At 38.3% G+C, this 13,224-nt stretch overlaps 1 protein-coding gene across 1 annotated transcript in view; it reads left to right on the forward strand.

Annotated features, from left to right (window-relative positions):
• The window catches only part of PTPRZ1 (protein tyrosine phosphatase receptor type Z1), a gene marked incomplete at both ends in the record, with an annotated part of 132,298 nt that overhangs the window by 38,047 nt on the left and 81,027 nt on the right, over window positions 1-13,224 (forward strand). The gene's annotated exons all lie outside the window — the stretch shown is intronic.

Below are 13,224 nucleotides of genomic sequence, written 5' to 3' on the forward strand. Positions count from 1 at the left end.
CATATATTTGTTCAAAATATGTTCTTGTAACTAAAGAAAATTATACCATTCTTTTTCTTTCTTTCACTCTCTTTCTCATTTTTGGGATAGTTTTTATCTTCCAGGGTAAAACATATCTAACAAGTTTTGAGCCTAGAGAGAATTGAAACAAGTTAGTCATAAACCCTTCAAAATGAGATTTATAATGAAAACTCCCACTTACACACATTGTACGGCAAAACTCAAGCATAAAATCAATCATACAATATTCTGTGTCCTAAATCCATCCGTTTTTTAATATTGCAGTTAGAGAAGTGCAGAGATAAGCCTCCAGGATTACAGGTGACCAGAGGGCAATTTATGAGTTTACTTTAAAGAACACTGAATGAATTTTACATAGGACATCAGAGAAGGCTAACTCAGAGCATGCACCCACTGTGCAGCTGCAGCAACAGCCTCAGATTATATTTGCTGGGTATTCTGTATTGCTGGATGGCAAAACTGCATAGACTCTGCAAGCTGGAGAACTCAGACCTGCTGGCTCACTCCCATAATATGTGAGATACCAGCACGTAGTCATCTCACTTTGCATGCCTCTCCCTCCTGATTTACTGCTGGCAAAGCCTTTCTCTTTAACCATACATATATACTCAGGTGCATACGGTGCTTGAGGACATAAAGTGTGAGAGCCCTGCTTCAGCACTTTTCATGCAGACATCTCCAGTTACAGAATCATAGAATCATAGAATGGCTTGGGTTAAAAGGGCCCCAAAGATCATCTGGTTTCTACCCCCTGCCGTGGCCACGGTCACCAACCACTACACCAGGCTGCCCAGAGCTACATGCAGCCTTGCCTTGATTGCTTCCAGGGATGGGGCATCCACAGTCTCTCTGGGCAACCTGTTCCAGTGCATCACCACCCTCTGAGTAAAAAACTTCCTCCTAATATCTAACCTAAATTTCCTGTCTTAATTCAAAACCATTCCCCCTTGTCCAATCTCTATCCATCCATGTAAACAGTCATTCCCCCTCCTGTTTATACGCTCCCTTCAAGTACTGGAAGGCCAATCCTTGCCATGACAGGACAAGGATTTTCAGAGCCTTATTGCAGGGCTACATATAAATCGCGTACACAGTACCTAGGCACTGTTTGATGTGGTGTTTTCCTAAAATACCATGGGATTGATTTATGACATAAACAGAGTACACAAATTCAACTTTCACTTAAAAACACAGTCTTCTTGAATTTGAAGATAAGTTACAACATTTCACATAACTGTGCCTCATTGCTCAGAGCACAAGTGCAAAAAGTGTCAAGTACTCATATGTATAAATTTAATATTTTCTTCAATATATTCAGAATCCAGACTAGCATACTGAGAGTTGCCTAGAACCACCTGAGATGCCCGTGAGTATCTGAGGCACATGGCAGGACTTCAAGATTTATTGGGCAGTGTTAGTGGTGAATGGACTAGATAATCCTGGAGGTTCCTTTCCAACCTTAATGGTTCTATGATTCTATGATAACTACTACAGCTAACTCAGATCTGCAGTTTTGAGACATAAGGCAACACACACATTTCTGAATAGATGACCTATACTTTGTCAGTTCATCGCTTCTGTGGACACCACTTATATTTCTCTATTTTATAGCCCACTCACTGAAAAACCTAAAGAATTAGCCTCCATGTGCCAGTGAAGTTTTATGAGTGGGCCTTGGGACCACGCAGCTGTGCAGTTCAATCAGCTATGACAAGGAAGCATCTACCTAGCATGGTAAATTTATCTGAGTTTCAGCAGACTTCATTCATATCAAATAAGAAATGTCAAATGCATTAGTTATAGTAAATCAATAAACTTTTGCTGTGAACAAAAGTAAAATAGAACTAGAGAAATAACTTGAATTTTACCTGCTGAAATCATGTAATTTTTGAAGGTGATATATCCTAATGAAGCAATTTCACATACTTTAACTTATATGACTAATCATCACATTTTGATTCTTTGATAAATGTCTAATGATAGCATAAATGTTACTGGAAACATTTTGTATTATCTAAGAACTCAGCTCTGATCCACAGAAAAGCCTGCACTTTCAAGCATGATTTTTATTATTTTTTTGTGTATGTGTTTCCTGACTTTGTGTATATTTGCACAGACAGTAGAGTATTAAAAATGTAGCCATGGCAAGTGAACATTGTATTTGCATCCATTTTCTTCAGGAGAAATTGATTTTAAACTAGTCTACTAGTAGACATTACTTGAACAAACTTCCTTCTATTTTTTCATTAAAGCAGTGATAGAAAGTATTTTTGATGACATCATGAATATTTTTAAATTGTCATATATTAAAAGTGAATTCAACCATTACTGTTGTTGAAAAAACAAGTGTACTGAGAAAAGGTATTTTCTCAAATCAGTTACATAGAAATTGATAACCAGAGATCATTTAGACGTTATTTAGCTCCACCACTAAGGTTAGGCAAAAGATGCCCCAAAGAAGGGTTCTTTTTTCAGTGCAATTCTTTTCGGTTGAGATTGTTACTCCTAAGATTTGAGTTCCTGTTGATTTTGCAACGAACAAGTTATGTGGCTTAGGGTAAAACTTGAGCGAAATTCTATTAAAAGCAAGAAATTCTGAACAGGAATTGAAAAACTGAATAATTTTTTAAATTGAATTATGCAAATGAATAGCATAGCCAGCTCAGTGTTCTTTGTCTCTTCACGACTATTAAGTTCACTTTGTGCTGCCATTAGTTATATGATGTAATGAGCCACAATTGCCTTGTAGTCACTAGCTACTCTTTCCTTGACAAAAGGTGATTTTAATCTAAACTTCGGTGTCTCTTGAGTATTCAAAGACAATTTTGTGATTTGCTGGTTTTGTTGTTTTTTTGTTTGTTTGTTTGTTTGTTTGTTTTTGTTTTTTCCTCCAAGCAAAATGTATCTCATAATTCCCATTTTTTCTCTGGGGGTATTCTGAATGTTAGAATAAGAATTACAGAATCACAGAATGGCCAGAGTTGGAAAAGACCTCAAGGATCATGAATCTCCAACCCCCCCTCCACAGGCAGGGCCACCAACCTCCCCATTTCATAGCAGCCCAGGCTGCCCAGGGCCCCATCCAACCTAGCCTTGAACACCTCCAGGGACGGGGCATCCACAGCCTCTCTGGACAGCTGTTCCAGCACCTCACCACTCTCTCTGTAAAGAACTTCCCCCTGACATCCAACCTAAATCTTCCCTCCCTCAACTTAAAACCATTTCCCCTTGTCCTGCAGTTATCTAACCTTTCAAAGAGTTGATTCCCCTCCTGTTTGTAGGCTCCCTTTAGATACTGAAGGGCTGCAATGAGGTCACCCCACAGCCTTCTTTTCTCCAGGCTGAACAAGCCCAGCTCCCTGCCTGTCTGTGTAGGGGAGGTGCTCCAGTCCCCCAGTCATCTTTGCGGGCCTCCTCTGGACCCTCTCCAATGGCTCTCTGTCTTTGTTCTGCTGGGGGCTCCAGACCTGGACACATTGTTTGTGTTTGAAATGATTCTTGAGGATCCTATGGTCCAAATAAAGCTGTTCACAAGGCTTGTTCAGACCATGCCCAACTGAGTTCTGAAATTCTCTAAGGAGTGAAGTATTGCAGCTGGGGCAATGTGCTCTACCTTTATTCTGAAGTTTTAATTTTCATTTAAACAGCTGCAATTTCTCTTATATCAACTTGCAACCATTGCCCCTTGCCCTTCACCTTTGCACTGCTTGTAGATGACCTTTACGTAGCAGTAGACTTCAGCCAGGTTTCCCCTTTCCCTGTTCTTCTCTGCACTGGTACAGACTCACCTTGAATAACATGTGCACATTTGGGTACCATAATCTAAAGACATGTTAAACTGTTAGAGAAAGTCCAAAGGAGGGCTACAAAGATGGGGAAGGGTCTAGAGGGTAAGGTATATGAGGAGCGGCTGAGGCCCCTGGGTGTGTTCAGCCCCTAGCAGAGGAGCTGAGGGGAGATCTCATGGCAGCTGCCTCTCCTCAAAGGGAGCAAAGGGGCAGCTCTACTCATTGGTGACAGCGACAGGACACGAGGGAATGGCATGGAGGTGTGTCAGCACAGGGTCAAGAGAGGATTAGGGAAAAGGTTATTCACCAGAGTGTGGTCAAGCACTGGAACAGTGATCATGGCAGTGAGCTGCGAGAGTTCAAGAAGAATTTGGACAACACTCTCAGAGATACGGTCTGATTTTTGGTGGAGCAAGGAGTTGAACTCGATGATCCTTGTGGGTCCCTTCCAACATGGGATATAATATGATTCTGTTCTTTGATCTCCAGCCTCAACAAACCCAGCTGCCTCAGTCTCTCCTTATACGGGGTATGCTCCAACCACCCAGCCATCTCAGTGGACCTTAGTTTGTCAATATCTGTCTCATGGGTTGGGGAAAAAGTTAAAATTGCACTTGGTATTCTAGACGTCACATCAGCAGAGAAAAAATAATTATTTTGCTGGCTGTACTGTTGCTAATGTAGCCTGGTATGTTATTGGCCTTTTTTGCTACAAGGTGACACTGCTGACTCACCCAAAATGCAGTGTTCATCAGGAAAATTAATTATAATCTTTTCAGATAATTTTGAATGACTGTTATATCTCAGTAGTAAAACTTGACAGTGTGTAGATGCTCTTCTGACCCTTGCACCAGTGCTATCTATTGTAACAATGCCTAAATGTAATGGCTCGCTGTTTTGCTCTGATGTTGAATGTTAAACTAATCATGTTAAACTAAAAATTGTTATCACTGTATGTCTAATTCAACACCCCCTGGAGATCTGCATACTATATTTTTCCACACTATTATTATTACAAAGGCAAAACCTTAGTTGACATTTGAAAGGCTATTTTTGCCAACCTGGGTTTTGGAAATTCATACTGATGATTTCAAGTTGTAGTTGCCTGCTGTTTAACTCTGAAATAAAAATGGCCTTATTTTCAGTGGTACTGAGAAAATGTAATTCTCTTCATTGTCCAAACAAGATTTAGTATTTTAATTTCAAATTTTGTTCTGTTGTATGATAATACTGTGGCAATTCTAGTGCACGTTCACTGCTCATAAAGTTTATGGGAAACTTGTTGCTCATGTCATAAACATCCACAGGTTTTCTTTGCTTTTCACTCAGCCTAAAAAGTAAGCATGCATCTACACTATCTGAACCGTGGCTCAAGAAAGCAACTTTGATATTGGTGGCTGATTGTACTTATCCTGTAAGATGTCACCTGTTTCTATTATCCCAAAAATTAATACAGGTAAATTGAAATGTTTCAGACTCTCTTCTCACCCTTGCTCTGTCTTGCCTGTCCAAATAGCCTTATTACATAAAGATGGAACCCAGGACTGATGGACTGACTTAATAAACAGTTATACCAGACCAAAACAGGTCTCCAAGAAAGATCTGGCCAAAAACTGGTGAAAGATCCTGCTGTTACTGGCAGGATAGAACCTTGTTCTGGGGTTCATGATACACAATACATATTTTTTTCTTGCTATCCAGCTATCATGGCAATATCAGCAGAAAATTGTGAGGAGAGTTGATCATTTTATCTCCTTCTATGAAATAAATTGCTTTGTGGTTTATATTCACAAAATATAATCAAGAGTGATGTGCTGCATCTGTTGTGACAAATAAGGGAGGGTCTGTACTCTTCGGTCCTGAGTATTTCTTCTATAAAGGATGCAGCATAATAAATCAAAATAACATGCATTCTTTTATTAACTCTTATAAAAATAGCTCTGCAGAGAGTCTTTTTTTTTTTTTTCAGTAGATCTTATGCTTCAGAGGCTGCCATACCTTTTCATGCATGAAAACTCATTACTTATATTTACATCCCCCTGATCACGCAGCCACTCATGGTTCCAGTGTTTTATCATTACATTCACAGACTTATTAATTAAAAAGCCTGTCACATTATTATGGGCTTGGGAAGGCTGATGATTCAGCAACAGAAATTACAGTGTTATGCATCTGTTCGCGTCAAAGAGACAAGCTGTACTCAATGAGTGAGCTACATGCTAACTGCAATGACCATAGAAAAGTGAACTTTCAAGATATTTCAGTTTACTGACTCAACAACACAAAGCATGTTATTCAACACAATAAGAAATCTATTCAATATATTTATGGTCAGACCTTTGAATTCACATGAAGTGCTATGGTCTCATCGGCAGTCTCCGTTCTTTCTGATCAGGAGAGTTGATCTTTGAGCTCTATCACAGAATCAGAGAATTGTAGGGGTTGAAAAGGCCCTCTGGAGACCATCTGGTCCAGGCCCCCTGCTGAAGCCTGGTTCCCAACAGTAGGTTGCACATGAAAGAGTCCAGGCAGGGGAAGGAGACTCCACAAGCTCTCTGGTTGTGTTCCTGTGCTCTGTCACCCTCAAAGAACTTTTTTTTTTTTTCATGTTCATTTGGATCTTCCTGTGTTCCAGTTTGTGATCGCTGGCCCTTGTCCTGTTGCTGGATGCCTCTTCTCTTCTCCAGGTTGAGCAGCCCAGGTCTCTCAGCTTTTCCTCAGAAGGGAGGTGCTCCAGGCCCCTCATTATCTTTATGTCAGCTGAACTCTCTCTAGTAGTTCTCTGTCTTTCTTGAATGGGGGTAGGGGGGGAACACAGAGCTGGATAAAGTACTCCAGATGTGACCTCGCCAGAGGATTGCTAGGAGGAATGATTCAGTTACTATTTCTAGGATAAAACTGAATGGAAGACTTGCAAAGATCTTTGGAAGCAGGGAAGGTAGGAAAAATGAACCCCAAATTAATGGACCTTTTAAAGTTGTGTGCACGCAGGATAGTTATGAAGAACAGCATGTTGGTATTCATATTTAGCATCTCACTGGAAAATGTCTGTCAGTAAAGATTTAAGTCATCCGTTTTCCAGTTTCCTGATAAGGCCTGTTCCTTCCCCCATTTCTTTCTTTAAATGCTATAAACAAATAACCCAGCTGTGTCATTTTCAGAAATTGCATGTCATCTAATTCTGAGCACCAGCTAGATTATTCAAATGCAGGAGAGCCCATTTCTGAAGTGTAGAAATCAAAGCATGTGGTATTTGCAAAGTGTGGCACAGCTGTTTTGACAAGGTCTGACCAAGGGTCACAGAGATATAGACTGCCTACTAAGTAAATGTGATTTGAAATGGAAAGCTTTTATAGAATTGTTGTCTTTGGGAATACACTGAACTTAAATTAAAAAAAAAAAAAAAAGCAGATTACTGATTTCTCACAGTAGACTACAGCATGTGGTTAAGCCTCTTTGTCCTTCAAAAGGATCATAAAAGTATCCTCATCTGTATACTCCTGAATCATTTCTCATTTACAAGCACATTCAATCTGTGCTAAAGTGGGAAGGATATGTGCTTCAGGACTGCTCACTTCCAGCACAGATGACTACTTCGATATCATCATCACTACATATCAAGGTGATTTATGATTTCTGAATTTTAGAGCCCTGCAAGTGGTTCTTCAAGAGATTATGTTTTCAGAAGGCCTTGTGTTACTCACCTGCTACAGCCCTCATGAACATTTTTACTCATAGGGGTTTTCTACTGTGTTTATATCAGCTTTTTTTTTTTCTTTGCTATTGAACTCAAATCCAATTCAATATGTGCACTTTGCTAACCTACTGAATTGAGGGCAATAGCTATTTCTGTGCTACAAATTTGAAACCATTTGTGACCTAGTTTTTCCATGGGTCTATTGGGTTTAAAGCAGTTTTAAAACATATATGTGTACTGTAAAACATCTTTTTTTAATGAAACAATGTATTTTTGAATTTTGTTTTCAAATCCTTCAGATTGTTGGGTTTTTTCTTTCACAGAAAAAACAATTTTTCCATAACTTTTCAGGATGAGAAACTATGGAATCCCATCATCAGTTTTCTTTTGGAGAAATTGACACTTGCTAGAAAAAAAAACCCTAAACCACTGAAAAATTCTGATCTTTCTAAACTTAACTTGTAGAAAAGATACTGTCAGGACTTCCTCTGTAAAGTGTAAATAATGTTACCTTCAGAGACAAAAATGCACTTCTTCTCTTCAGCTACATATTCAGAGCCAGGCCAGTTGGTAGCTTTGTGGCAGGTCTCCTGTGCAGCATTAGCATGGTAGTTGCATTTCTTTCCACCTGCTCACTGCTGCTCCATGGGCCATGAGATTGTGAAGGTGTCAGCAATAGCTAGTTCAGGCTGCAGGCTTGCTGAAAGCAGTAGTAATTCATGTCAAGGAAGATAAATAAGCAAGAGGCAGAAATCATTGCTAATTGTACACAAAATACTATCTATCAAGAGTCTCTGAGGAATGTTGTGTGGTGTTTATTTGTATACACTTGTTTTATATGCAATACCATGACTTGTATTGGCACATCAGCACACTTCTGAGAAACTGAATTAAACAGGAGAATTATACAGCTTATTTATAATGGAAAGATTCACTCTGGGAAGTTTTCCCTAAGAAGTCTATGCCTTGTTTCTCTTTAACAGTGACAAGCTTTCTGCACCACACTGAAGAAATCATAGATAACTCTAGAAGCTGCTTGCATCCCAATTAGTATATGATTCCAAATTAAGGCTCAATGCCACTGCATTTTCCCTTGACTTCACAGCCTTTATTCCCTCTGCCTTTATTCTGTGCATGTGGTATGTATGGAACTGCTGTGAACATTCAGATGCATCATATCTCATGGAAAAAGTCCTGCTAGAAGCTGTCAAGATCTGAAACTGTTTCTTTGCAGCAGAGTCCATAGAGTAGCTGTGCTTCCACCAGATTTATCAGCTTGGCTGTCCCCTCTATTTTGTAGTCAGAATTGTAGTTCTGTTCTAGTCTTGTGTTTCAGCTTTAAAAAGTGCAAAAAATTCTTTTTGCAAAAAGCTAGATCAGAGCATCTAGCTGCACAGAACTTTAGCCAGTTCCTGCCTGTTTTAGCAGTTGTGTTCTCGACTGACTGTATCCTTCCTGCAGAGACCTTTTTCTGCTCTCCTGTAAGAGATTGCTTTATAAGAATTAAACTGTGGCTTAATCCAATATTGCCTGGCAGTGATCCTGTTTTAGGAGCCACAGAAACAATTGATTGTCTTCTTCCACGCATTATTATAGATGCTGTATGTCAGAGCTAAGCTGTTTTCCGTCTGAACTGGTGTTTCTCTGTCATTGCCCTCTCTGTCATTGAGCTTTATCTGACAAAAAAACTGTCTTAACCAGAGAAGTTTTTAAAAGGTGGTTACAAAAAAGAAGACATTAAATATGTAAAAGCAAAGTGTATCAAATGCAGGAAAGAGAAAGAAGAATTATTTGCATGTAAGGACTTGGAGATTTATCTTAAACTTCCAATGTCTCCTAGCTATGTAAGGAGTCAAATTTAGGACTTGGTTGCATGGTCACAGACTGATAACAATTATTTTTACTGACTTAATGAAAAAAAAAACCACACAACAAAACGCCTGCCTCGCATTACCCTGCTTCATTAACTGGAAGGAAAAAATTGAAAAAATACTGCCTGCCACATTCATAAAAATCTGCACCAGTGGTGGTGACCCACTGTTTCACAGCTGTTACAATAACATAATTGCTAGGAAAGGGTTGCTCACACAGACCATCTTTCATCGGCCTGAGCAGATGGAATTCAGAGGGAGCCAAGTCAGGACTATACATTATATGTGGTAGGACCTCCAACTAAAAAAAATGCTAAAAATAATTTTTATGGATGACTTCCTTTGTTTTCTCACTCCATCCCCTTTCTCTATATCCATCTCACTACTATTTCCATTTGATGGTTTTTGTCAAATTAATTTATTTCTACTCTGATGGAGTAGCTACTATTTCAGTTTTCCTTTTTCATTTTAAAGTTCTTATTTTTCACACCCATCACCTGATTGTGTGGTGTTTTTTTGCCTATTTCTCCTTGACATTCATTAATGCTGCATGAAATCAGTTTCAGTTCGCTACTTCCTCTCATGTTTCCAGGAGAAACTCTTTCTCCTCCCATGTATCTGATGGAGAAAGAGCCAGAAGTGTGTTTTCCTGACTTGTAGTCTCTCCCAGCCTCCTTTCCCTAAATGTCAGGGACATTCTCCACTGTGGTTACCATGGTGCCTTCAGCTGGAATGGCTGCAAGAGTTCACAGCAGGCAGCAAATCCACTGCTCATTGCATAGGAACATCTATAAGGAAGCCACTTATCTGCTATATCACAGTTAAACAGAACATGACCAAGTCTGCTTTTTGTTGCGTGTTTTGTATAGGACTAACCCTAGTTTGGTACCATCCAAAAAATATTGACCAATTAAGAATAATTGCTTTGTCCTTCCAGTTGTTAGTACTGATGTATCTATAGATGAGTTACATGCTACCTGTACAAACCTGATGATGAGCTCATCAGCTCAGTAGGTCTATTTAGGAAAAAAACCTGATGAGTTACAGCAAGATTATATTGTGCTATATTCATTAAGTACCTTCTTTAGGAGGCTTGAAAATGTTTCCTTGTCATTTATCATTAAATCTGAAACACTGTCATTAGCAAAAAAACTTTTTTATTTACTTCCCTATGTGAAAGTCGATATAAAGTACATCTTGAATCTAGACACTGGAAAACACTGAAAAACTGTGTCACATTTTTTTTTTTCTCTAAAAATATATAGTTTACTTAATAAACAGACTTCAAAAAATAAACATGAATAAAAATCTTTGCTCCAATGAGTAAGTTACCAGTAACTTCTGTCCCAGTTAGTTTTTGCCAGGTAAGTTGATCATGTTTTGCTTCAATAAATGTCTACGTAGACTAGAAATACCCTGCATCAGATTCACTCATCATACAGAGAAGAGTTCTCAGCAACAATGTGGATTGATTTGTCCCTCTGGATCCTCAGCTTTAGCCCCTGTAAATGAAGTCAGCAGGATTTTCCACTGTGATTAAGTTCCTTTCATTGAAAGGCTTAGGTTTTTTCCTTATTAGGACCAGAAATGGACTCTTCAAATTCAACAACCTGTTGTCTTCTGACATGTCTTCTGTGTATAGTTAACCAAACTCCATTTTAAAAGCAGGATTTTTTGCTTCATCGTTGCACTAAAAGTCTATCTTAGAAACTCACACTCGACATTTAAAATGTGTCCAGGTTTCCAGGCCAACTGTATGAGTGGACTATTTAGGTCATCTGGTTTCTTTGATATTTTCTTGAAGAGTTCTTCTTTTCTGTTACCAGCATTTACTTGCACTGATACCCCATCCCATTTGTTTTTTTTGTTAACCCAAGATATTTCAGTCTCGTCCTCTTTTGATCATTTCACTAGCTTTCTTTGCTCACCTATGATTCAGTTAAAATTTCTTCAGTGTCTTCAACATGTGTGACTAACGTCATGCACTTAACCCAGATGAGCTCTGCCAGTGGCATTGCATACAGACATCAGTACTTTCCTGTCTTTACTAGAAGTTGCCTGGTTGGAGATTTAGAACACACTTGCCGTTCCATCACACTATCTGTTTACAGTCCTCTATGGTGGACTGGTGTGGTCTGATTCTTCTCTCACAGTTTCCTGTGATGGCATTCTCATTAGTAACTCCTACTACTAGTCTCTAACTCTATGACTTTATCAATTTGATGAATTTCACCCCATTTTATTACTTTGGCTATCAAAGTGAATTGTTTTTTTCTTGTATGCTGGACCTCATTATGATGGCATGTTTTCATGTCATCAATAGGTATAATCAGCAGCACAGAGAGATTCAGGAGTTTTCTGTACATGCATAACCTAGTATTTCCCAATTAACACAGTTTAGCATGTTCTTCTTTTGTAATCTTCACTAAATTATTTAAACTACTGATTTGCTGGGTGTGGTGGAAATCATTTTGCATATTTATCATTGATCTATTCAGCACAATCACACAATTTCCACTTTTTCAATGTCTCAATTTTTTTTCTTTTCTTTCTCCCGAGGACTTGGCTACCAGCTAAACAGCTGTCTGTCTTCTCATTCGTATTCTGCAGGGAAATTCAGCCTTGCTGTATCTCCATTGACTTAGTAAGCATGAGTCAATAGAAGGAAGTTAGCTCATAAAGTGCTCTGTATCTGAGGCAAAATACTGCTTATGTTGAAAGTTTATTTCCTGTTCAAGCACCACTAAGTTGTAATAATATATAGTCTTAAAATAAATGCTAGCATGAATATTAAATACTCACTTAGCATTCTTACAAGGAGTATGCTGTTACCCTCAAATCTCATTTTGATAGATTTCAGAGCAAGTAACTTTTAAATATTGCTGTGTAAGGACTACTTTTTACAACTGTAATTAACTAACTTTATTCAGATTTCAAAATTCTTTTTCTAACAGTTGAAACTGAAGCCAACAGAAATCAGTGCAAATATATCCATTAACTGAAAACTGAACTTTTAATCTGCCCTACCTTGTAGTCAGAGACAATTTTTATCACATCGGAAATGTAGCATGTTTCTACAAAAGTTAAATGTGTGGATTTTAGCAGTGGTGGCATAGGTAACAGAAGTACAGGACTACACTGTAAATATTTATTCTACCTTTTACGTAAAATTATTAAAAGATTGAAAAAACTGGGATATTTTGGCAATTAAGTGAGGAATCACTTCAGATACACAGCTATCACTGTGTGCACTCCTCATTATTTGACGCTAAAAGAGAAATTACAAACACATTAGCTTGATTCTACAAAGTTGATCATAAGTGAAAATGTTGACGTTTAATTGTCATGAAACTTCTTAATACCTCTCTAAAATGAATGACTCAGTTTACATTTCCCATAGCTATTGTTTCAGCCTATGGGAGTAACAGATTCCAATCAATGCCTGCAACTGTAGCTTTTTCTATACAAACAAAGGTATATATATATATATTTATTTTTTAAAAAATTTCTGGTAGTGTGAAAATAGAAAGTAATTTCACAGTGCCTTTAAAGATATATCCAACAAAACTTCTTCCTAAATATGATACTGTTCAGTGTTTCCAATAATATCTTGGATGACAGAAGGAAACAAATTAAAATTAGCAAATTAGGATTAGCAAATTCATGGAGGACAATATACTGGAGCTTGCAAGAATTTTGAGAGCATTATCAGAATTGGAAGTGAGCTTGAAGAATGAGAGAAATGGTCAAAAGCCAGTCAAGTAGAATTTATCAATGCAAGGGTAACAACAAGCACGGAATACCTGAACTGGAAAAGAAAAAGAAAATCAAACACACAGATGCCAAA

Source organism: Tetrao urogallus (assembly GCF_951394365.1).
Source record: "Tetrao urogallus genome assembly, chromosome: 1".
NCBI lineage: Eukaryota > Metazoa > Chordata > Aves > Galliformes > Phasianidae > Tetrao > Tetrao urogallus.